The 27,756-nt window shown below is 37.8% G+C and overlaps 1 long non-coding RNA gene and 1 pseudogene across 1 annotated transcript; both read right to left on the bottom strand.

The window, feature by feature from the left end:
• LOC141418144 (gamma-tubulin complex component 5-like) overlaps positions 1 to 27,756 on the bottom strand; it is a 248,661-nt pseudogene that overhangs the window by 122,690 nt on the left and 98,215 nt on the right.
• Positions 14,704 to 27,010, bottom strand: LOC141417406 (uncharacterized). The gene is made up of 3 exons (XR_012441953.1): positions 26,911 to 27,010; positions 19,275 to 19,379; positions 14,704 to 17,911 (listed from the first exon to the last, which is right to left on the bottom strand). It is a non-coding gene; the product is annotated as an uncharacterized lncRNA (long non-coding RNA).

Consider the following 27,756-nt stretch of genomic DNA (forward strand, 5'->3'; position numbering starts at 1 on the left):
CTAACAAAATGTTTTTACAAATTCCCTTGACACAACTCTCCAGTAGAAGGTAGTCATAAGTGAAAAAAATACATAGTAAATATCTATTTAAAAAATAATTTGATTCTGTCCCACAAAACAAATAATATAAATTCTTATTACATATTATATAAGGTAAAATCACTTTATATGTTATCCATGTTTTTTTTCAAGTGCCATAGTTTTAAATGGCATTGAATGAGCACTTATTTAATGAATTCTTCTATTAACCCACTAATACTATAATTTACCAATTTCCAAACCTGGTTCTGTATCTATTCTGTGAGCTCCATAATAATAAAGATTATGCTTTATGTATCTCTTTATCCTTTAAAAACTATACACTTCTGTCCATGATATTCAGTAGATACTTGACTGCTTAGTGAAAAAACTGTTTATTTTAAAATATGTTGAATTTTTCTTATAGTGTGTGCTTTTAAGTAAGAAATTAATCTATTCATTTATCAAAAATGTATGTTTATTGAACATGCTTTAATGTGCAGCTCTGTGGTTCATTACGATGTAGATTACACAAAATTCATTCCTTTGGGGGTAAACTAGAAATCAGTTAAAAATAATAAAATTAGAGGAGATCCTTGGTTTGGGAAAGTTAGAAAAGTATTGTAAAGGAAGTAACTAAATTCATTCAACCCCAAAAGAAAGTAAATGTTAATATATTTGGAAGGCGATAATGCAGTAAAAGCATTTTGAGATCTAAGTAATGAAGACTTTAAACCTGGTGAATTTGAATATTTTTATTTTAGGCCATTATACAAAAAGGGACTTTGTTAATTTGCATAAAAGTAAATAAATCACTAGATCTGTGCTTTAGGAGTGTGAAAATTATAATAGAAGAAGAAAGTGAATGCAGAGACAAATGGAATGGTTCTTCCACTGTTGAGGTATTAATGTGAATATTGGACATGAAAATAAGAAAAAAAAGCTACAAAAATTGTATCAATAAAAGCTGCATACAGATTGAATGTGTTGGATATATGAGAAGGGAGGACAAAGGATGAGATTATTCAAAATATGACTTCTTACAAATTACATTTAGCAGTTTATTTTGGCAAAGTAATGATTCATCAATGAGCAAAAAACTGTACCAAAAATTGTATACCCTACCACATGGACAAATACATTTATAGTCAGGAAAAGGATTACACTTCCTGAAACAACCTGATTGGCGGTGCTGTTATTTGCCTTAAATGGTCATTTTGGGGAGCAAATTTCAGCCTCTAATAAATTGGAGTTTCAACTGCTATGATTGAGACTCAGTGGCGTGTTTTAGGAGATACTTCCAGGTTAGGTTAAGATTTGTTAAATATTACTGTCAGTTTGCAGTTCCCCAAGCATGGTCAAATTTTGAGTGTGCACTGATATGGGCTTAGGGCAAATGTAATTAATTTTACAAATTTCACATTCATATAATCATACAGCTACATTGATTTTAAAAATGTCTTTTATTAGCATATATTATTTGCAAAGGGGATATTCCTTGTGACTTTGCATATGTGCTTACAATGTATTTTAATTAGATTTACCTCCTCTGCCATTCTCTCACCCTCCTTCCCCAAATTCTTTGAACAATTTCAACAGGTTTCATTTTTCTATTCTCATACACATATAAAAATACCTCAATCATATTTTCCCTCCTTTACCCTCGCTGATTATCCTCCCTTCCTCCTACTGATACTTCCCTCACACAGGACCCGTTTTACCTTCCTGTCCTTCATTTTTTTAGTATGTATGGATTGTTCAAGGAGGTTTAGCTGTGGCAATTCATATATTGTAGTGATTCACATTAACTTCCTCTACTACTTATTCTTTCTCTATCACCCTGTTCCTTTCAACTGCTTTCAATGCATTTCATTACTATTATAACTTCATGATTGTAGAATGTCACATTTTTCCTAAAGCCACAAGGCTGACAGTTAACCAAGTACACAAAGAACAAAAGACTCACACAAAAGAAGCTAGAGGCCTATTTGTATATATTTTTCTGCAATTTTTCCTAATTGCTTGCTAAAAGAAAAAAAAATAAACAATTACCTGGCTAAGTGATGAGATAAATCATCCACACTAAATATGGTCTCCACATTTCTTTGGGCCACAAATAGCTTGTTCTACACATTCCACCAATTACAATTCTTCTTAAGAGCTTACACTCTACTTCCCCAAATTATAATTTCCATGTCTTATATGATACACTGTATACACTGAAGAATTAGAGACTAGGCTAAGAAATAATTTTATAGCCCATAATTTTTGTTATTAACTAGATAATATTATTCATTTATTTATTTTTTTAGTAGTATGCAGTATCCATTTAGTAATTTACATTAAAATAACTGAAGAATTCCTTTTGCTATGTTTGTAATGTAGGTTTGTCTTGTCTGTGTATTCTGGCATTACTGATTCAAATCATTGTATGTAGCTAAGTTCTTTTTTCCTCCTAAGTTTCATGCATTAAATTTATGAACCAACTAAATATTTTTTAAATGGCCCAACTAGATATGTATTTTTGATATACATTTACAGAAACATTTTATGTTCCTGTCAGAGGAATTTCAAAGTTCACTTTTCAGCATTTCAAATGCAGAATTCTTCTCTTTAAATCTTGTAGCAATTCTAATAGGAAAATAATATACTCCTACTGTTGAAACATAAACTGAACCTCAATAAAATTTTATTAAGTTTATCTGAGCAAATAGTTACTCATGAATCCTGTTATAATAAATCCAGGGTATTCCCTGATCTTTTGTGTATTAATTGCAAGATTTTGGGTCTAATATTAAAATCCTTAATATTTACTTTGAGTTGATAAAAGTATAGAGTGACAGGCATGGATCTACTTTCAGTTTTCTGTAGGTTGACAGACACTTTTCCCTGCAACATTTTTTGAAAAGGCTGTCTTTTCTCCATAGTATGTTTTTGGAACCCTGGTCAAAAATAAGGTGGGCATAGCTGTGTGGAGTCATATCCAGGTCTTCTATTCTGTTCCACTGGTCTTCATATCTGTTTTTGTGCCACTAACACACTGTTTTTATTGCTATAACTATGTAGTATAATTTGAATTCGGGTGTTGTGATTCCTCCAGCATTGGTCTTTTTGCTCAGTATTACCTTGGTTCTTACTGTTCTTTTGTGTTTCCAAATGAGATTTAGGGTAGATTTTTCAATCTCTGTGATGAATCTCATTGGAATTTTGATGGGAATTGCAATAAGCATGTAGATTGATTTTGGTAGTAAAGCCATTTTTATTATGTTGATTCTGCCAATCCATAAGTATGGGAGATCTGTCCATCTTCTGTAGTCTTCCTCGATCTCTTTCTTCAGTGGTCTATAGTTCTCCTTATAGAGCTCATTTATGTCCTTTGCTAAGTTTAGTCCTAGATATTTGTGGCTTTTTTTGAGGGCATTGTAACTGGAATTGTTTTCTTACATTCTTTCTCAGTTTGTTCGTTATTGGTGTATAGAAAAGCTAATGATTTTGTAAGTTGATTTTGTATCCTGCTACTTTGCTGAAGCTGATTATGCTGTCTAGGAGTCTTGAGGTGGGATTCTCGGGTCTTTGAGGTATGGGATAATGTCATCTGCAAATAGGGATATTTTGACAATTTCTTTACCTATTTGTATTCCTTTTAGTACTTCTTCTAGTATTATTGATCTGGCTAGGAATTCCAGGACTATGTTGAATAGGAGCAGGGAGAGTAGTCACATGTGTCTCATTCCTGATTTTAGGGAAAATGTTTTCAGTTTGTCCCCATTAAGTATGATGCTAGCTATATGTTTGTCATATATAGCCTTTACAGTGTTGAGGTACATTCCTTCTATTCATAGTTTTCTTAGAGCATTTTCATGAAGTGGTGTTGAATCTTATCAAAGGCTTTTCTGCATCTATTGAGATGATCAAGTGGTTTTTATCTTTGCTTCTATTAATGTGCTGTGGTATATTTATTGATTTGCATATGTCGAATTATCCCTGCATCCCTGGGATGAAGCCAACTTGGTCAAGGTGAATGATCTTTCTGATACATTGTTGGATTCAGTTTGTCATTATTTTATTGAGGATTTTTGCATTAATATTCTTTAAGGAGATTGGCCTGTAGTTTTATTTTTGGCTCAGTCCTTTTCGGTTTGGGGATGGATATTATATTGGCTTTATAGAATGAGTTGGGCAGTGTTCCTTCCATTTCTATTTTATGGAAAAGGTTAAAAAGTGTTGGTACTAGATCTTCTTTGAAGGTCTGGTAGAATTCAGCTGAGACACTGTCAGGTCCTGGACTTTTCTTTTTGGAAGACTTTTTATTGCTGCTTCAATTTCATTATGAGCTATAGATATTTCCTCAATAGCATTTTTAAATCTGAAATGTTCCATCTGTTTGTGTGGCTACTATTCACTAACATTATGCAATTAAAAATACATCACTAAGTGCTGTGTCTGTATTTTTAGTTTAAATTATAAAAGGGTTATCATACTTGGAGGAGATCCAAGATGGCAGGTAGGGTAGGGAATCAAAATTCCTAAGCTCCACGACTCCACAAACTACTTCATGACATGAGAGCTACACTTGGGTAATTATGATTGTTTCTGGCCAACATAACAACTGCTAATACATTAGGAGCACAAAAAAATCAAGGACTGTCCCTTAAAGCAGATTTGAATCACACCCAGCAGCCAGGAAAACCCTGGCATGGTGCAGCCAATATGGTGTGTCTGCCCTGGGAAAAACTCCCTGGCTATTTCTCCCTTTTTTTTCTTTTTCAATGAGTAGAAGATAGAGCATCAATCAGAATCAAACACTGCAACATCCTGAACCCATAACCCATGGAAATCCTACCTACACCCCACTGGATGGAAACCAGTCCCAATAAGTGTTTGCCTTGAGCAAATTGTCATGCCAGTTCTCCCCACCATCTGGTTTCAAAGCTTTCTGCATAACCTGTAGACCCAACAGGTGAGCAACATGTACTGCAAGTGATTCCCCTACTCTCCCCCTGAGAACATAATCCAGAACGACACCTGGGCATATTGAACTACCCCCAAACAAAACAGAAAAGCATAAAAAAGGATTTGTAATCAAACACTGACTGTGGGGGTGGGGTGGAATACTGATCCTGCCTCTGAGAAAGGGGTGGGGCAAGGAGATGAACTCTCATAAACTAAGGTGAAACAAGGAACAAAGGCTGGTTCTTAGACCAGCTGGGGTGAGAAATCAACTTCCCAAAGGAGCTGAACTATCACTGAGAAGAGATGGGGTAAGATACAAAGGCTGAGAGTGGAGGTGGGGTGATAAGCCAACCTCCCAAAGTAGGGCCATGGTGTATTGCTTAGCTAGTCTGGTGGGAATGAGTGCGGTATTCAAAACTGAATTGCACCACCTTGCTGTGGGAGGAACTGATCAGACACAGTTGCAGTGGTAGGGCAATGCAGCTGCCACTTTGTAAAAACAACAACAGAAAAGACCACCTTGAACAAACTGGCATTGAGTAACCTCAGGTCCCAACTGCAACCTGCCCTTTGAATGGAAGAAACCAAATACTGCTCATAAGCTAGTCATGTGGTGGGACTAATTCAGAGCTCCTGCTTGTAATGGACAGCTCATACAACAAAGGAAAGCTGAAAAAAGGCACTTCCTCCCAAGATATCTGACCAGAGGGGCAGAACCCTTCCCCACATAGTCCAGAATACAAAGCACCAGTATCAGGATTGGATGCCAAAGTAATAAGTTCAGAACTTTTACTGAGCATACTGAACATTTTGTTGTTGTTGAATCTGCATTTTTTCTTATATTATTAGCTTTTCCATTATTATTTTCTTCTCCCTATTCATACCTCCTTCAATTTCTCTCCTCTTCTTGTGCTACAATCCATTGTTTTCTCCTCTAACTACCCTTTCTGCCCCTTCTCATCCACTTTTTCCACTATATTTGCCTCCCCTTCCTATCATTCCCCAACCTGTCACCACAATTCCACTCCCTCCTACACATTCACCACTTACTGACTAGCCTACCATACCAACCATACACTCCCTATGCCCCCTGCAATCCCTGACATAAGCACCCTCCTCTACAACATTGGAAATACACATAAACACAAAAAGGCTGCAAAATCCAGCTGACACCATAGTTCTTTCATTTCCCCCTTTTAGCATCACCTTTACTAATTATCCAACTTTCTACCCATAGCCAAACAAATAATACTCCCCCAACTCCCACTTTTTATAGTTATTATCACTAAGGGGGTTTCTATATAATATGTAAACAACTGGTCTGGCATTGAACCTGTGAATGTGTTATTGCTAATGTACACCTTCAGGCTAGGGACAGAAATAGCACTTCAACCTAGCTAAAAACTAAGGCAGTCACAATACAAATATTAAATTAGGGGCAAAGGAAACAGGCAATTAAAACTACCAAGTCTCCAATCAAGAAGACAGTTTAGGAGGATCCAAGATGGTAGTTAGAGTACAGAAGCAGACAGCATGAGTTCGGTAAATCAGATATTTTGCTGAGATGTTGGAGCCACATGTGGCAGAAAAAAAACCACCAAGAAGAATCAAAACTCTGACACCCTGAACTTCCAGCCAGAAAAAGCTTCTCCATGCCACAATACACTGAGAAAACTGGAGGGCTCCCATACCACCAGATGCCAGCTAGAAACCAGCTTGGAAGATGCAGACCGAAAGATGAGCAAATAAGTGGCAGGCAGTATTCAAACAGCTACCACTGGGATAAACCAGCATAGGCCCCAGGACAGACTGACCACTGCCCCACAAAAAAAAATGGAGCAAGGAGTTGATTTCTGCATGAACTTTCAGTAAATAAAGACTGGAAAGACAAAAGGGGTGACAGTGGGCAGGTGATAAGCCGCTGCCTGAAACAGGGCAAATAGCAAACCAAAAGGCAAATCTCCAGATAAGGTGAGTGATGTCCAAAGTCAAATGACGTTGCAAAACTGAAAAACAGTCAGCAAACCAGCATAACATGCTGACAGCAGAGAGCCAGCTGATGGATCTCTGACCTTGCCCCAGAGAAAGGGCACAAGGCAAAGAAACAAGCCTGCAATAAACCAACACAGTGAAAACCCAACTACAAAGCAGAACAGGCAGTGGGCCACAGAGCTGATCTCCAAAACCTGAGGACAAGCCACACCTCACTGAGGGAGGAGTTGCCTAAGCAGCTGCTGCTGAAAAACAGGAAAAAATATGGGCAAGTCTCCCCAACCACCTGGTGAGACTAAGACAGAGCTTATGCTTAAATACCAACAAAAGAACTGTATGCTGAAAGAATAACACAAGAACTACTAAGACTAAAATTCTATTGTTCCTGAACCTGGAATTTTTTTATGTATTTGTTTGTTTTGTTCCCTGTTTGTTTATCCACCACCTCTCCCTGTTGATTTATTTGATTCTCTCTTTTTAAATTTTCTTTCATTTTTTGTGTTGCTAGTTTTACTATTGTAAGTTAGCTAATAATAAATTACACACAGACCAGGGACAGAAATAGCACCAAGTGTAGCAATGGGAAGATGAAAGAGAGTTGGAAACCTTTCTCCCCCAAAAAATATATTAATACAGGATTAAGAGGAAAATGAAGAAAATGGAAACCCAGTTCCAAACTCCAACAAAACAAAGAAAAACTATGCCAAGGAACCAAATGAAGCCCATAAGAACATATTGAGAGAAGAAATCATGCAATTAATCACTGATAGTTTCATGGAGATGTTAATAAATATGTCAACAAAAATGTACAGGAGCCACTCAAGAAATTCAAGACAAGAAAAATAGAGAATATGAGAGGACACAAAAACAAATAAATGAACTCATATAACCCCTAAATAAATATGAAAGTGTAACAGAACAAAATAGAGAGAAAAATGGAGTACAAAAATTGACAATATTAAAGAGGACACTCTTTCTACCCAGGAAAACTATCATTCAAAATAGATGGAGCAATAAAAGTCTTCCATGATAAGTGCAATCTGAAACAATACATGACCACCAACCACCACTACAAAAGATTCTTTGAGGAATTCTGCACTCACAAAACGAAAGCAAACAAAACCATGAAAGGACAGGCAGTAACAAACCACAGGAGAAGAAAAGGCAAGAAAGTAGAGAATAACATTGATTCAGCTGCACACAAGCAAACCATTAAGCAGCAAAAACAACCAAATGACAGGAATAACCACCTACCTATAAATATTAACACTGAATATTAATTGATTTAAATCCCCCATGAAAAGACACCATTTGGCAAACTGCATTAAAAAGGAAGATCAAACAATCTGTTCTTTACAGAAGACCCATCTCATTGACAGAAACCAGCACTGGCTTAGGGTGAAATGCTGGAAAAAGATTTACCAAGCCAATGGCCCCCGAATACAGGCAGGAGCAGAAATACTTATCTCACAAAAAGTAGACTTCAAAATTACATTGATCAAATGAGATAAAGAAAGACACTCCATATCAATAAAAGGGGAAATACACCAAAAAGAAACAATTATCAACCTATATGGACCCAACATCAATGAACACAAGTACTCAAACATACTCTGAAGGCTCTAAAAACATATATAGACTCTGACACAGTGGTAGTTGGAGACTTTAATATCCCCCTACCACCAATAGATAGGTCATCCAAACAAAAAAATCAATAAGGACATTCTAGAACTAAATCACACCACAGATCAACTGGAACTAGCTGATATCTACAGAATATTTCATCCAATTTCTGCATAATATACATTCTTCTCAGCAGCCCTTCTTCAAACCTTCTTCAAACTCGATCATATCCTAGGGCACAAAGCAAGCCTCAGCGAATATAAGAAAACAGAAATAATCCCATGCATTCTATCTGATCACAATGCATTGAAACTAGAACTGAACAACAAAAACAATAGTAAAAACCATGCAAACAGTTGGAAGCTGAACAACACATTGTTGTATGATCAATGGGTCATTGATGAAATAAAAGAGGGAATTAAAAGTTTCCTGGAAGTCAATTAAAAGTTTCATGGAAATGAAAACATGACCTACTGGAATCCATGGGACACAGCAGAAGCAGTCTTAAGAGGAAAGTTTATAGCCATGAGTGCATAAAATAAAAGGTCAGAAAGATCTCAAATCAATGACCTAATGCTACATCTCCAACTCCTAGAAAAACAAGAACAACCAAATTCCAAAAAAGTAGAAGCAGAGAAATAATAAAAATAAGGCTGAATTAATGAAATAGAAACAACAACAAAAAAACATACTAATAATCAATGAAACAAAAAGCTGATTCTTTGAAAAAATAAACAAGATTGACAGACCCCTGGCAAACCTGACTAAAATGATGAGAGAATAAACCTAAATCAGTAAAATCATAAGTGCAAAAGAGGACATAACAAAAAACACCTAGGAAATCCAGGAAATCATCACAGTCTACTTTGAGAACCTGTATTCTAATAAATTTGAAAATCTTGAAGAAATGGACAAATTTCTAGATACTTGACACCATACAAAATTGAACCAAGAGGCTATTAATCATCTGAATAGATCTATAACACTAAATGAAATTGAAGCAGCATAAAGAGTTTCCCAAAAAAGAAAAGTCCATGGATTCTCTGCTGAATTCTTTCAGATGTTTAAAGAAGAACTAATACCAATCCTCCTTAAACTGCTCCACCAAATAGAAAGGGAAACACTGCCTAACTCATTTTATGAAGCTAACATTACTCTAATCCCAAAACCAGAAGACAGCTGCAAAAAAGGAGAGCTATATGACAATCTTCATGAACATAGATGCAAAAATCCTTAATAAAATAATGCCAAACTGAATCCAACAACACCTCAGAAAAATCATACATCACGACCAAGTTGCCTTCATCCCAGAGATGCAGGGGTGGTTCTACAGATGCAAATATATAAATGTAATATAACACATTAATAGAAGCAATGATAAAAACCACTTAATCATCTCAATAGGTGCAGAAAAAGACTTTGACAAAATCCAACACCACTTTATGATAAAAACTCTACAAAAACTAGGAATAGAAGGAAAGTACCTCAACATTGTAAAGGCTATATATGACAAACCTACAGCCAACATCATACCTAATGAAGAAAAACTGAAAACACTTCCTCTAAAATCAGGAATCAGACAAGGGTGCCCACTATCCCCACTCCTATTTAACATAGTACTGGATTTCTTAGCCAAGCAATTAGGCAAGAAGTAGAAATGAAAAGAATACAAATAGGTAAAGAAAAAAATTAAAATAATCCTATTTGCAGAAGGTATGATCCTATACCATAAAGGCTCAAAAAACTCTACCCAAAAACTCCTAGACACCATAAACAACTACAGCAAGGTGGCAGAATACAAAATCAACTTACAAAAATCATTAGCTTTTTTATATGCCAATAATGAACAAACTGAGAAAGAATATATGGGAATAATTCAATTTACAATATCCTCAAAAAAATCAAATACCTAGGAGTAAACTTCACAAAGGATGTGAATAATCTATACAAGGAGAACTACAAACCCTGAAGAAAGAGAATGAGAAAGACAACAAAAGTTGGAGAGATCTCCCATGCTTGTGGATTGGTAGAACAAACCTAGTAAAAATGGCTATACTACCAAAAGCAATCTACATGTTTAATGCAATTCCCATCAAAATCCCAATGGCATTCATCACACAGTTTGAAAAATCTACCCTAAAGTTTGTTTGGAAACACAAGAGATCACAAATAGCCAAGGCAATACTCAGCAAAATGAGCAATGCTGGAGGTTTCACAATACCTGACTTCAAACTATATTACAAAGCAATAGCAATAAAAACAGCATGGTACTGACACAAAAACAGATATGAAGACCAGTGGAACAGAATCGAGAATCTGGATATGAATCCACATAACTATACCCACCTTATTTTTGATAAAGGTACCAAAAATATAGGATGGAGAAAAGAAAGCCTCCTTGACAAATGTTGCTGGGAAAAGTTATCTGTCTGTAAAAAACTGAAACTAGATCCATGTCTAACACCCTGTACTAGTATCAACTCAAAGTGGATCAAGGACCTTAATATCAGACCCCAACCACTGACTTTTATACAGGAAAGAGCAGGGAATACTCTGGAAGTAATAAGTATAGGTAAATACTTCCTCAATAGAACTCCAGAAGCTCAGCAACTAAGAGAAAGGATGGGCAAATGGGATTTCATAAAATTAAAAAGCTCTGCACAACAAAAGAAATGGTCTCTAAATTGGCAAGACCACCCACAGAGTGGGAGAAAATATTTGCCAGCTATACATTAGACAAAGGACTGATAATCAGAATATACAGGGAACTTAAGAAACTAAACTCTCCCAAATTCAATGAACCAATAAAGAAATAGTCAACTGAACTAAACAGAACTTTCTAAAAAGAAGACATTCAACTGACAAAAACACACATGAAAAAAATGCTCACCATCTGTAGCCATAAAGGAAATGCAAATCAAAACCACACTAAGATTCCACCTCACCCCAGTGAGACTAGCCATCATCAAAAACACGACCACCAACAAGTGTTGACAAGGATGTACGGAAAAGGAATCCTCATACACTGCTGGTGGGAATGCAAGATACTGCAATCACTCTTTGAAAAAAATTTGGAGGCTTATTACAAATCTAAATGTAGATCTGCCATATGATCCAGCAATCCTACTCCTGGGGATATATCCAAAGGAATGTGACACAGGTTACTCTAGAGGCACCTGCAAACTCATTTTTATTGTAGTGCTATTCACAATAGCTAAGTTATGGAAACAGCCAAGATGCTCCACTACAGATGTATGGAATAAGAAAATGTGTTACTTATACTCTCAAGTAAATGGATGGAAATGGAGAACATCATTCTGAAGGCTCAGAAGACCAGAAATCATATATCCTCCCTCATATGTGCACTTTAGATCTAGGGCAAATACAGCAATGTAGTGGGACATGGGTCACATGATAAGGGGAGAGCACATACGGGAGGTATGGGGATAGGTAGGAAACCCAAATCATGAAAGCATTTGATGTCCACACTGCAGAGGAACTAATACAGAAACCTTAAAGTGACAGAAGTCCATATGGGAAGGGGATCAGGAACTAGTGAAAAGGTAAGTTAGAGATGAATCAACTTGGGTTGTAGCACATTTGTACATGGAAGCAATGCTAGGAATCACTGCGTATAGCTATCCTTATTTCAGCTAGCAAAAAAGCTTTGTCTTTTTTATTATTGCTTATGCCTTCTCTTCAACAAAATTAGAGATAAGGACAGAACAGGTTCTGCCTGGAAGTGAGGTGGGGTGGGGAGGAGAGAGAGGGGGCAGGGGATGGGGGGAGAAATGTCCCAAACAATGCATGCAAATGTGAATAAATGAGTAAAAAATTAAAAGAAAAATCTCCTTATTACTCAAAGTGATAGACAGATTCAATTTAATTTCTGTTAAAACCATAGTCTCATTTTCCTAGCTGTAGGAAAAATAATTTTAATGTTCCTAAAGAATCTGAAAAAGAAACAAAGCTGTCAAGAAATCATGAGTAAAAAGCACAAAGGTGGAGATATAATTCTATTTGACTTCAAACTATGCCCAAGGTGATAACAATTAAAACACCATGAGCTTGGTCCAAAAAGTGACACAGACCAATACAACACAACAGAGAGCCTAGAAATGAACCCAAATGTCTACAATGAATGGATTTGCAACCAAAGTTTCAAAAACGTACATTGGGAAAAGGAAATAACTTCAATACATTGTGTGGTACAACTGGATATCCACTTGCAAAAGAATGAAATTGGACCCTATCTCATACAACAAATAAGAATCAACTCTGTTAAAAACTTGAACATAACACTTGTTACCCTAAAACTGCCAGGAGAAACATAGTAGAAGAGCTACACAAAATTGATTTTGTTAATGATGTTTTATACTTGGGAAACAAAATTAAAAATAGGCAAATGGAATTATATCAAAATAAAAAGCTTCTGAATGACAAAGAAAGAAACATTAAGGTACAACCTACTTATTGGAAGAAAATATATTTGAGATATGCATCTCATAAGGTTGGAGGTGTGGTCCAAGTTGTAGGGCACATACCTAGTATGCAGGAAGTCATGAGTTCAACTATGAGGATCACCAAAAAAAGTTCACATCTCATAAGGGAATCCTTTGGTAAACATTTAGTAGGAAGGCTGCTGGGCTAATCCTGTCCAAAGTGCCTCTAAGAAGATAAGAGCTGGTCTGGGGAAGCAGGAGCCCTGAGTTCCAACTCCAGCAGTACCTAAAACATGTGGCTTCTTGGCTGTCTATGCCCTGTTGGATGTTGATGCCAGGCAGTGGAGCTTCTTCACCCTTTTCTACCTCATCCACTTCATCTCCTTCCCTTGAGAGCCAGGAGGCTCAGTTGGACCTGCAGCAGCTGGTTCTGCTGGCTGGCAGTGTCCAACTGCTCCTGGGCCTCCTGCAATTCCCTGAAGACCATCCCAACAGAAATCTTGCCCTACATCAACTTGTGTCCAGGAGCAGTGTCTACCTCAGAAGTCGCCTGTTGATAGATAGGTGATCATGCTATTGATAGGCGATCACCTACTGCTGCAGGTGGGTCAGGCATGGGTCTTGCTGCTCTGGCAGATTCTGAGCCTCTTGGCTCTTCAGCTCCAACTTTATCTTCAATTCTGCCTGCATCTCATGCATCTGGCCCATGCTCTTGGCCAGCTCCTTCTTGACACGCTGCTCTGACAGCAGTGCACTAGTGAAATCCGTGCTGTCATTGGTCACTCTGATGAAACCACCCTGTTGCTCCACCAGCTAATCCTTGAACCCATGGTTCTGCAGGCACATGAGAATGATAGTGGTGCAGCCTTTGTCCATAGTCTCCAGCATGTTTTTGCACTCTTTTTCTTGGTGTTTCAAGATGCCAGTGTCAGCAGCTGTTCCTCCTGCCCCTGGTTCTCAACTTCTCATTTTCCTGCACCTGGGTGGGCAACTGTCTTGCTAGGTTCTCCAGCTCTTTGCCCATCTGCTACACCTCCTTCTGCAGGCATTCTTCTGCCTCATATGGACATGCTGGCAGTGTTGGGAGGACAGATTCACCAGCTGGCTCTTCAGTTATGCCAAATGCTCTCCAAGTTGGAAATCTGATGAATGCTGTGCACATTCTTGGCCCTCAAGAAGCAAATCTGCTCCAATACATGCTTCATATTCTGCTCCCATAAGGCACTCTCACCTTTCAGAGTCTCAGAATTCTGCTCTCTCTCCACCTGTAACTGTTTCAGCAACTCTATCAGTTTCACACACATACACACATTCAAACACAGTATGTGCACTAAAAAACATACACATATATAAACACAATATATACACTCACATTCACTCACACAGTCCACACCCACTCACAAACCCAAAGAGACACCCACATAAACTCACACATACACTCACACACATACTGTCACACAACCAATCAACCCACTCATACACATGTACTGACACACAGACATACACACACTCAAAAACACACAAACACTCAGATTCATACACACGTTCAAACACACCCCCCCACACACACTCATGCACAGCCCCCCACACACAAACCTTCACACACAGGGTTTTCATTGTTGGCCAAGTGTATTATGCCACCCAGAATATGATTAACTCTGATAACTGTTATCTTAGTTGATCCTTGTATGGAAACAATCCACTACATAAATTTTACACATTAGAGTGTGCTGATTTAAATTTGTGAAATTCAAATTAATTTTAAAATTTCAAATAATTTATTAGGCTGAATATAATATGAAATTTAAGTTTGTCTAACCAATAACTTAAGCGTCAACAGTAACTAAAGACAGATGATTACATTTGTGAACATAAAAAAATTTTGAATATAGAGGAAATAATAGTACAAAAGAAGGCAAACACTAAGATCATAAAGTGTAACAATTTGAAATTTCTTAAGGTTTTTCCTAACATAGCTATATTTGCCTTTCATAAACATGGAAAAGATAGAAGAAATGTGGACATTGCTAAGACACAAGTAAAAGCTAAGAAGCAATCAGGTAGGTATGAAGTGACATAAATATGATTGAATAAAACATGGAATTTTCACAGTAAGATTGGAAATTCAATTCACTAGGGAAAAACAGATCCCAAAATATACATGTTCACTATAAATCCATATGGTGAAAAAGCATAACATCTTTGTTTAATGACAAAGTAGTGAAGAGTTGATATTTCCTGTGTAACAAAAATCAAACATACAAAAATTTTCAAGAAACTATAAAAAACCTTTGGGAAAAGAAAGGAAAAAAGCACCACTGTATCTTACAAACATCCAAGACAGATGAAGCACTGCAGAGAGTCCACATCTCCCAGGAGTTTAAAAAGCATTTGATGCTCCTGAAAGCTTTGAAGCCTTTCACTTTTTCAGGTAAAATATGAATTGCTTTACAATGCATATTAGAAACAGTGATAACTCTATGTGTCTTTGAACAGTAATTTTTGTTTTTTGGTTGGGGGAGGGGTTGGCAGTACTGGGGCTTGAATTCTGGGTTTTTGCACTTGCTAGGCAGGTGCTCTGTCACTTGAGCCATACCTCTAGCACATTTTTCTTTGGCTACTTTTGAAATATCTTCTTGCTTTCTTTGCCCAGATAGGCCTTGACATGATCTTTTATTTATATGCTTCTCTTCTTCACTGGGAATGGCAGACACAAACTGCCATGCCAATTTTAACTTTTATTTGGAAAAATAGCTAATTTTCTGAGGAAATAACTGTTTGGTATTAATTTCAACCACATTGTTAATAACACATTTCCCCACGAAGATCCATGGCAAAGGTACCTGAACTACCAGAATTGTATAATGTTAACTTTTAATATTAACAAAATGTCTCAGAGAATTTACATGTACTTTTAAAAATAAACACCTTCGAAAAAGACTAAAATTATTATCTGTGGTAAACTTACATCTCTTTGGAGATTGGTCAATGTCTTCTGGACAAAGACAGACAATGAGGCTGAAATTCTGTAATGTGCCAGCTCCTGCAGCACAGGGATAATGGTACAGCATGATAACGTTTCTCTTTACAGCATTTGACATTGGTTCCAAAGTGCTTAGAAAGTGCACATAGCCAGATGGGAATAAAGGAGAGAAGTTTCTTTATGAAACCTTGGAAAACAACATTCAAAAGTAGGGTGTGGAAGGGTGAGACAAGTACCTTAGTAGTAAAACAATTTGAACCTACAAATAAAAAACCAGTTAAAACTACTGAAAACCTATGGGACTAACCTCAGTGCTTCCTATGTCACTAATCAAACTAGCATGTCAGCATTTTATGTTTTTATGCCTACATTGTCAAAAACATACAATTGATGGGTTTTTAAAAATATTTGGTAATATATCTATTTTTTAAGTTCAAAATTATTTTAAAAGTTTTTAAATCCTATCAAAAGAGATAATAGGAGTATTTTGTTTGTAAGACCTGTAAATAAGTTAACAAAGGACAACACAAACTCACAAACATGCACACTCACTCACACACACATATACACTCACACAAACAAAACACACATACACACTCACACACCCACATTCACACAGTACATTCACACACTCCACACAATGACACATATACACACAAACACACACTCACACACTTACACACATACACACACTTTCACACACATTACTACACACACACACTCACACACTCTCACATATTCACACACTAATATACACACACCAAAGGTCAGATACTGTATCATACATACACACCAACACCTGACATTTATGGCTCATCACTCTGAGCATACAGTTAGAGATTTCAAGAAGAGACATTTCCCACATTAATGGATTAATTTCATGTTGATCAGTTGTCTTGACTCTAAAGGGATACACAAATGCTTGGGTCAATGAATAGGGCCCTCCAAACTAACACTATTGCAGGAATGTGGAATAGGGTTGTCCACTCCAGTGTGAACCTGGAATGTCAGCACCTCCAGGAACAATGCATCCACTCAGGGGAATACAACAAAAAAACCTAATACACTTTTGTGTTACACTAAGGAAAATATAACTACAAATGAGGCCAAAGAATTTGGAAAAGTCACCCCAAATCTCTCTTTTTAAAAAGTAGTTTCACTCAGAATACCGTCACACCATAATTACAGCTCTATAATCCAGAATATACACATTCCCAAAGCGAATTTATCACATCATTCTTGTTGGAGCAGAGGAGCAGTGGGAGCAGTGGGATCATCAAATTGGCTCTGAACATGCTTTAAAATCCACTCAGCAAAACTGATTCCAGAGCAACTTAGTAAGGGTTCCAAGCCTGGGGATGTGGGTTAGTGCCCTAGGGGGAGTGAACCCCTAACTTTGAACTCCTTCTTTATGTTGGCAAATTCCTTGCTGAGCTCCAGGATGGTGAGAACCAGGTCCTAGCTGGACAAGAACAGGTACACAGGGCTTGCAGTCCCTTGGAGGTACTAATCATCCAGTGGGAGTTGTGCCTCTGCTCCTCAGTACAGTCACTGCACTTGCAGAAATAGTCATGAGACTGCTGTATCCTGATGCCCTTCAGTAGCAGCATACTTCTGGCAATGAGCTGCCAGGATGATGGTCCAGAATCCATCAAGGTCCTCCTCATAGGTGTGGAGGTCCTCCTCATAGGTATGAAAGTTCTTCTCCTTCAACTCTTGTACAGGGGTTCAAGGTCAGGGACTTGTTGGCCATCAAGCCCAGGAGGTTGAGAATGGCAAGCATGCCCAAACAGGCCTTGCTCATGACAAACAGTAGGGCATCCTGTTGTGTACCAGGTTCTGTTCTTGAACTGCAGCTCTCTCACCTCCAGGTGCTCATTGCCCACCACCAGGTGCAGCACTTTCAGGGGGAGAGAAAGATAAGAGAGGATAAGGAGGTGAATATGATCAAAGTACATTATATGCATGTATGAAAATATCACAACAAAACCTCTCCATACAATTAATATATACAATAAAGAATAAAAAGTAAAATAGCTGGGAAAATGCCAGGGATGTATCTCAGAACTAGAGCACTGTCTAGCACATGTGAGTCCCTGGATTAAATTTCCAAACCACAAAAAATCTCAGCATTGAAAATTAAAATGAGTGAAATTAGGCAGGTGCAATGGCTCACATCTGTAATCCCAGCTACTCAGGAGGTGACTATCATGAGCATAGTTGGAAGTCAGCCCATACAAAAAGTAAGTGAGATCTCACTTCAACCAATAAAAGTTGGGAGTGGTTGCACACATTATGAGAATTTTGGTCCAGGCTGACTTGGGCAGAAAAGTCAGACCCTATTGGAAAAATAACTAAAGCAAAAAGGGCTGGGGGCATGGCTTAAGTGGCAGAGTGCCCAGTAAGTGCAAGGCAATGAGTACACACCAAAGAACTGTCAAAAAACAGAGAGGGAGAAGGAAGAGAGGGAGAAAAGGCATGAATGAGTTGGGGGAGAGAGAGAAAGAGAAAAAGAGAGAAGCCAGGGAAGGAGGGAAAAAGGGATGAACTCTTCATAATTGATTTGCCTGTAAGCTGTAAAGCTGAGTTTATGGATTTGTGACCCAACCCACTCCTATTGTTGTGTATGAGAGGGATGTTGTTACCCAGAAGAGTTAGAAATAAAAGGCTGAGGTTTGCATGGTGAGGATTATTCAGATTTACTGATTACTGAAATCAAGGAAGCCTTTCAACTTTTAATTAGTGCAAATGGAAAAACTAATCACCAGGAGTACATTATTCTCACTATATAGTGCCAGCATAATTTTGTATTATGGCAATAAAATGTGTCAAGGATATGGTTAAATAAATGTGATATTTAATATTCTGTGAGATCTGGGGGAAGCATGCTTAACTTATAAATTTCCATTAGGTTTCATTAAATGTAATTAAATAGAATGTCCTGTCAAGCAGGCAGAACACAGGATTAACACAGATATCAAGCTATAAATTGTATAAATTCACCTGTTTCTTAAATATATACCATCATGTAACAAAGCACTTGCTTTGAAAAAAATCACTCCCCAGGTTTGGGGTAGAGCCCAGAGCTAAAATGCTTGCCTACCTTGCTTGGAGCTGTGGATTTGAGCCCCAGCACCACATACACAAAAATCACCCTAAAACACTGATTTAATAAGCTGTTTATAACCACAGACCAAAAGAGTTTTCAAAATAAGGCATTAGTACAATCAGTTACAATACACACAGATGTCCTGACTACTCACATGCCTGAGCCTCTCTATGTGGCCTGCCTTCTTCAGGACTTCTGATATGGGAGTCTCATGACATACTATCAAATACAGCAAGTCATAAAATATCTTTATGGCTGGCTACAAAACAAAACAAAAGGGCAGGGAAACAATATAGTTTTAGTTTCTATGAACTGCTTTGGGGAGCAAGTTATGAGCCAGGGACTACGTATGAAATCATATATACATAAATGTCATAAGACTTGACTGGATTCCTAATATGTCCAAATACCTTTTATTTCCCCTCTTATCTCCAACTCTTCTATTTCTTTCATGTTTACATAATGAAAGATATTTACTTTACCACAAAACAAATACAAGTTTCCTTAACTTAAAGATGTGAATAAAAGATTAAATGTTTTACAGGTTTCTGTATCTACCTAAATGTACAGAAATGCAGATTATCTCCTTATGTCCAAGTAAGTTGTTGGTATTGCAGAACTTTCAGGACTCCAAGTATAGAAGCTGCTACAGCTTAGAACCAAATAGTCTTTGCTGTCAAGCACAATCTAATTTTTCCACTCATACAATTCTAGCTACTCAGGAGGCAGAGATTGGGAGGACTTCAGTTCAAGGCCAGCTTAGGAAAAAAGTTCCCAAGACCACATCTTAACCAACAGCTAGGTATGGTGATATGTTTATGCAATTCCAATTATATGGGAAGTGTAGATATGAGAATGTTGGTCCAAGGAGCTGGGCATAAACAAAATCCTATTTGAAAAGTAACTAATACAGACTCCTGGTGGTGTCCTCAAGTGGTAGAGCATCTGATTAGTAAAGCACAAGGCCCTGATTTCAAACCCCAGTACTACCAAAAAAAGAAAACTGGATAGCACGAATTTTAAATTATAATTGTATATTTTTAGTGCCTAATTTTCAAATAAGATAGTTCTGAAATCAATCTCAAATTTCATGCTTTTTTAGAAAAATTTTATGAGAATCTATTATTTTCTTCTTGGCAATATAAAGCTCTGATACTATAAAAATGTATATTATGTAATTATATAGATATTATATGTAAATATACACTTATTTATATAAACTTCTCTCTGCATTATATATAGCTATATATGACTACTCATATATATTATGTAAATATAAATTAGATTTAACAGAGTTTAAAAGGTTTGGCTACACCCTGCTAATCACGAGCATGTATTGGGTTTCAAAGGAAACTCACCTGTTTCCTTTGTGATTTCATATCTTTGTTGTGGCAATGTCTGAGTTGTTACTGATGTGAAACTCACAGTTTATATTTAAAGTGTTAAATGATAAACAGAGCTTGTGCATGGGAGATTGATACAGCATGTGACACAGTGTAACAGGCTCACATCCATACTGTTCCAGTTTCCTGTACTTGGGGGTTGGGGGGTACACACAAGCTCCTGTTTATGCAAGCTCATGCTCAGTTTTAATAAAGTTAGGTCACTTTCTTTAAAAACATCAGCAAAAGGATCATGACAATCTATTCACAAACAGCACAGACCCATCTCTCCTGAGCCCCTCTCCTTTCTTTCTACCTCATGGTTACAACCTTGCCATGTTCCTTCTCCACACAGAATATGTGACTGTCTCCCACATATGGATGGCTCCCCAACTGCCTCAGATTAAACCTGACCTCTCTGGGTCAACTACCCCAACCTATCCTTTGGTTCCCACTAATTACCTACTGGCTCTTAGGCTTGAGCCAGAGGCAGGGACCTCCACTGTTCCAATGAGTCACATTTTGCCATGCCTTTGTGCACTTGCCCAGGCTGGTCTGCACAGCACCTGCACTGACCCTCATTTTACCAGTCAACTCCATTCACAGGGAGTAAAGACTTCTCCTCCCAGACCCTTCCCTCCCTTGGCATTCCTAAGGCATGCTCGCTTTCATCCCAAGCCCTTAGACTGTCCTGAAATCTCTGGAAAAGAGTGACTGTGACTTTAAAGCATCTAACTTGATGGGTGTCAAAGACATTAACTCAATAACATTCTATGAGAATTACTGACCTGAGCTCAAGATTTCTTGTCTAAGATATAACATTAAAGTTCACATAAAGTTTAGTAAGGTCTACTCATCACAAGGAACTGTGATAAGGGCAAGTAATATGGACAATATGAGGAATAGTCATCACATTTTTCAACTAACTATACAGTATTACTCAGCAACCTTTACTGTAATAACAAGAGTACACAGAGAGGTCCAAGGAGGTAGGCAATTCCTGCTTAAAGAACTATGAAGAACATCTTTGGGTTAGGTTTCAAGTGATTAAGGAAAATTTCTTCATTAAAGGACATGAAATTTTCATAACCATGGTGTTGAGGTATGAAAGTATGGGAACCTAATGTTATTTTCCTTTAATTAGAAAAATAAAATGTGCTTGGTCTGGTGGAGTGCATCAAGCAGTAAAAGCACCCTGAGTTCAAACCCCAGTGCTGCCATTAAATAAATAAATTCTCTTGTAAAAACTAAGAAGTTGAGCTGAAGGTCCAACTCAGTGGTATAATATTTTCCTGGCATGTGTGAGGCCCTGGGTTTGATCCCCAACACCTCCTCAAAACACCAGTTTTCTTAATTTTATACTAAGTAAACACTGCAACACCTGTTTCTGGTGGTGGAGAGGTTGTTGAGATCTGAATTTAGGACTTCAGTTTGCAAAGCAAGCACTCCACTGCCTGATTCACACCACCAGTCTGTTTGGATCTATTTGCCCAGGGCTGGCTTTGAACAAAGATCCTTCTGATCTCAGCCTCCCAATCCTCTTGGCTAACATTACAGGTGTGAGCCACTGCCAAGAAGTTATACAATGGCAAAGGCTTCTCAACACCTTCATGTAAAAGGCTCCTCTGAGGGGTAGCATGCAAAGTGGTTCAAATGGCAAAGCACCTGCCTAGCAAGTAAAAGGTCTTAAATTCAAAGCCCAGAACCACCACCAAAAAAATTAAATAAAAAATTAAAAAGAAACAGGGCTCTCAAATGGCTTAAGTGTGAAGACACTGTGGGGATCTGTGTACAGCACATACCCGGAATGAACCTGCTCAGCAACACCACAGCCATAGCCTTGTCTAGACATAACTGCCCTGGTCAACCCCCTGTGACCCCAGGTTCACAATGAGCCACATTTCCTGTAGGTAATTGCATGGTTTTCCTGCACCCCTCAACACTCCCTTTACATACTCATGCCACTTGCTGCCCATCATCTGTGCCCCATATGCACACTGATAGGTTGCCTTTTGACTTCCCATTGGCTGTAGATCAGATCCAGCCAGGGCAAGCAGGAAATTCCTGGGTCTTCACTGCTCTAATGAAGAAGGAAGTCAGATTTGGGGAAAGAGCATTTCCAAGTTTGTCTTCCTTGGGAATTCACTCTCAGCCAGCGTTTCCTTCACTTTCTGGTAACACTTTCAATGAATGGTTGGAAATTCATTATACTACAATTTCCCTGTTTAACCTACAGTGTGATTTCATTTTCATTAGTGGACCCAACTAATAGGAATGTCCTCAGATCCTATGATCAAGGAAATGTGAATGTGTACCATTAAAATTTCTATCCTGTTATTATAAATGTTTTCAATGTATCAATGGGTAAAAGTAACTGAAAATCACACATTCATTTGTGTGTGTGTGTGTCTGTGTGGTGGGGTACACACGTTTGACTCAGGACTTTAAACTTGCAAAGCAGGCCTACCTCCAATCTATTTTTCTCTTGTTATTTTGGACACAAGTTCACATGAACTATTTGCCCAGGCTGGTAACTTCCAGCTCAATGGAATCACTGTGTATCACCTGGTAGAAGAATTTCTCTTTTTGGAGCTAAGACTCAAGGCTGGACATGGTGGCTCACACCTGTAATCCTAACTATTAGCAATATGGAGATCATGAGGATTGCAGTTCAACGCCAGGCTTGGCAAAATATTAGGAAGGTCCCATTTCAACCAATGGCATGCATCTATCTTCTCATGCTACATGGGGAGACACAAATAGAAGGACTTAGGTTCAGGTTGGCCTGGGTAAAAAGGGAGACCCTATCTAAAAAACTAAAGCAGGTTGGAGGCTTGTCTCAAGTGGTAGAGCATCTGCCTAGCAACTGTCAAAGTCCTGATCAGGTTCACCCTTGGTGTCATAAAAAAAAGGGCAAACAAAAACCTAACAAATGTTAAAATAATTGGTATTGTGGATCAAGTGGTAGAACATCTGCATAGCTATGCAAGGCACTGACTACAACCTCCAGTACAACCAAAAAAAAAAAAAAAACCAAACAAACAAAAAACAAAAATAAAAGCAAATTAAGACCTGTAGGGCAACTACCAAGGCAGTGGAAGTAGAGGGATAGCAGTTTGAGGCCAACCTGGGCAAAGCATATTGAGACCTTGTCTCAAAAACAAGCTGGAAGGGGGGTGCTGGTGACTTACACCTGTAATTCTACCTACTTGAGAGGCTGAGATTAGGAGAATTGTGGTTGCAGGATAGCCAGGGCAAGAAAGTTTGTGAGATCCTATCTTAAGAAAAAAGCTGGGTATGATGGCTTACAACTGTCATCTCAGGGATAGCAGGAACCTTAAAAGAGGAATATCATGGTCCAGGCTGGCCTGGGCAAAAAAACTTATCTCAAAAATAACCACAGCAGATAGGGCTGGAGACATGGATCAACTGGTAGTGTGCCTGCCTAGTAAGGGTAAATATCTGAGTTCAAACCACAGTTAAGGAAAAAGAAACAAAACAAAAACAAGCAAAACCAAGCTGGGTGTGCTAGCACATGGCTGTGGTCCCAGTTAAACAGGAGGAAGAGGATCAGAGGTGGTGTGCGAAAATGAGGCCTTTTCTGAAAAACAATCAAAATATAAGGACCAAGAACCTGGCTTAAGTTGCAGAAGCCTTGAATTCAATGCCTAGTATAGCCAAAAAAAAAAAAAAAAAAGACAAAAAACAAAACAACAACAAAAACCTAAGACCTCTAAACCAGCAGAGCACAAGGTCAAGGGAACAAGAAGCAAAAATTTTGCCAGTAGATTACAAGGGGTAATAGGGAGAGGTAGAATTTCCATTTTCATTCCTTAAGTCTTGGCTATGGGAGACACTCCACCATGTATTGGATAACAGACAGCCACCTGGAGAACTTTTTCCCAATACAGCAAAGTTCTGGCTCTGATTTTTGTTTTCTTTTTTTGGTAGTATTCATGCTTACTAGGCAGGCACCCTACCACTTGGGCAACTTTGACAGCCCTTTTTTTGTGTTGACTATTTTTGAGATAGTCTGCCAAAGTATTGGCCTAGCCATGCTGTGAACTTCAGTCTTCCTGAGTTCTGTCTGCTGAGTAGCTAGGATTATAGGTATGAGTATTGGTGCTCAGCTGTTTGAATTTTCAAAAGGCCATTCCTGTATTCAAGATGGTAAGTAACATGGTAAGATGGCGAATTCCATGAGCATGAGCTGTTGCCACAAGTCATTTGCAGGTAAGGGAGTTCTTTGACCAATAACTATGCTGTGCAGAATACCACAAGGATAGGTAAGTCACTGTGTAAGTCCACAGATGATAGCTTAGGCAGAAGCAGTATTTGTAGGAATTTAATCAGAATTCTTATTATATTTCATAAATTAAGAGGGTTCATTAAACCAAAAGATAAAAAGCCAAAATGATAAAGAACTGCCTCACTTCCAGGCAGAACCTGTTCTGCCTTTTTCTCCAATTTTGTTGAAGAGAAGACATAAAATAATAATAAGAAAGACAGAGCATTTTTTCTAGTTGAGATAAGGATATCTATACAGAAAGATTCCTAGCATTGCTTTCATGCACAAGTGTATTACAACCCTAATTGATTCATCTCTACCTGACCTCTTCACTACTTCCCAGTCACTTTCCCATATTGACCTATGTCGCTTTAAGGTTACTGTATTAGCTCCTCTGCAGTGGGGGCATCAAACACTTTCAAATTTTGGGTTTCCTGCCTATCCCCATTCCTCCCATATGTGCTCTCCCCTTAGTGTGTGACCAAGTCCAACAACATTACTGCCTCTGCCCTACATCAAAAGTCTGCATAGGAGGGAGAAGATATGATTTTTGGTCTTCTGAGTCTGGCTAATTTTGCTCAGGATGATGTTCTTGAGTTCTATCCATTTACTGGTGAATGATAAGATTTCATTCTTCTTCATGGCTGAGTAAAATTACATTGTGTATAAATACCACATTTTCTTAATTCATTCATCTGTTTTGGGGCATCTTGGCTATTTCCATAACTTGCCTATTGTGAATAGTGCTGCAATAAACATGGGTGTGCAGGTGCCTCTGGAGTAACCTGAGTCTCATTCCTTTGGGTATATCACTAGGAGTGGGATTGTTGGATCATATGACATATTTATGTTTACTTTGTTAAGAAGCCTCCATATTGTTTTCCAGAGTGGTTGAACTAGCTTGCATTCCCACCAGCATTGTACGAGCATTTAGGAGGGCAAGTCTTATGCAGAGGATGTTTCAATTTTAGTAACAAATCACAGCCCCTTCCATCAACTTGCTACCAGGTAGTGTACCAATCACTTCAGGGAATTGTGCCTAATCAGAGGTTCACTGCTGGTTTCTCCTCATCAATTTGGACATTCAAACAGTGACTATACCCATGCTGACCATGACAAATGAAAGTCCATTTTGCTGAATTGGTACATAACCTCTATCCTGCCAGTATGGCCACTTTATTCATGAGACTATGGGTCTGCTAAAAGAGACATCAAGGAACATCACATATACTTGATTGTTAAAAATCCTCCATAGTCCTCTACTCTTTCTCTCCAACCTCAGTCTGATTAGGTTGTAACAGGGCATGTGTGAACTCATGCTTTCAGAATGATAATAAGAAACTATCCCCTGAGAAAGTGAATCCCAATGAAGAGTCCACAAAGACAAAATATTCCTAATGCTCCTTACCCTTTTCTTCCAGTTCATGACCAAGTCCAGGTTGTCTTGGGGCCTCTGAGTTCTGTGACTCACCTTTGAACCTTGGTAACAAATTTTCCTCTGATTTAAGCAGATTCTGTGTTTTTCTACTTGTAACAAAATGTGTTTTACTTACCTAGAAATTTTACTGATTCTATGGATTAGGGTAACTTTTGTCACCTAGAGGTAATTCTGAAGGAGATTGTGTGCTATAGGTTGTTGTCTATAACCCCACCAAATAATTTCCCTTTCCTGAAGATATCTGGCTTTATGTTAGGAAAAAGTGAAGTCACAATTTCCCATGTCTGTTTTTTATTGAACATAAGGATTGGAAATGACACAAAAATAAATTCTACTAATGCATGAATGTATGTGAAATAAGCTGGAATGATGGAAAAGTTTAATTAGAATTCTCATTATATTTCATAAATTAAGAGAGTTCATTAAACCAAAAGATAAAAAACCAGAGTGATAAAGAACTGTCTTTTACCTAGAATTGGCAGATATTTTATAAATAAGTAATTTCACTGGAGAAGTCACCATAGGTATATAATAGATGTTATTATGTTATACACATTATAATATAATGTATATGTCACATTATTATACATTATAAATAGAACTTTGAAAACTCATTTATGTTTTGTTTTTTGCAGGAAAACGTAATCCAAAAGTGGATCCCTGAAGAGGCCCACTTCCTTACCTGTTAATCATTCCCACTTTTGAAAACACATATCATCCAACATCATCACTCAGGTCTGATAGCAAAATCATCAAGAAATCACAACAGAGTTTCATTATTCCTGGAAGACATGATTCTGGCATGATCACATGAGCATCAATCACTCCATGTTAGATTCTAGTAATATGCTTTTCATAGTGATAGACTTGCTCCCCTCTTGAAAATTGTACTTGCCAACAACACTGATCTTGTAGTGCTTAGTAATCTTAATCTTTATTGCCTTCAATTTAGGAAACAATACTTGCCTTAAAAGATGTACTATACAAAGAAAAAAGATGTGCTGTAATTACTTCTTTGATTTTGGTAGGACTAGGAATTTAACTGTGGGCTTCATACTTGCAAAGCAGGTGCTCTACCTGGAGACACAACTGCAGTCCATTTTGCTCTGCTTATTGTGGAGATGGGGTCTCATGCACTTTGTGCCTGGGCTGGCCTTGAACTTCTATCATCTCAGTCTAAGTCTCAGCTGTAGCTAGGATTACAGGAATGAGACACCAGTGCTTAACTATAACTACTTCTTACCAAGAATAAACAAGATATCTCATTTTAAATTAAATCCTCTCGGATACTTTGAGATTCAAATTAAAGATATAGATTAACTGAAATGTTGAACCTTCACTTTGGTTGTACTTTTAGTGGAGATAGGATTTTCAATAATTGTTTTCTTGGCACCACTGATGCTTGAACTCAGGGTGTCACTCTGGCTTGCTAGGCAGGTGTTCTTACAGCTTGAGGTACTCAGTCCATCCTTCTACTAAATTATCATACATGTCATGTATATAGTTACACACTAAATGAAGATTTTTC

This window comes from Castor canadensis, chromosome 2, assembly GCF_047511655.1.
Source record: "Castor canadensis chromosome 2, mCasCan1.hap1v2, whole genome shotgun sequence".
Lineage (NCBI taxonomy): Eukaryota > Metazoa > Chordata > Mammalia > Rodentia > Castoridae > Castor > Castor canadensis.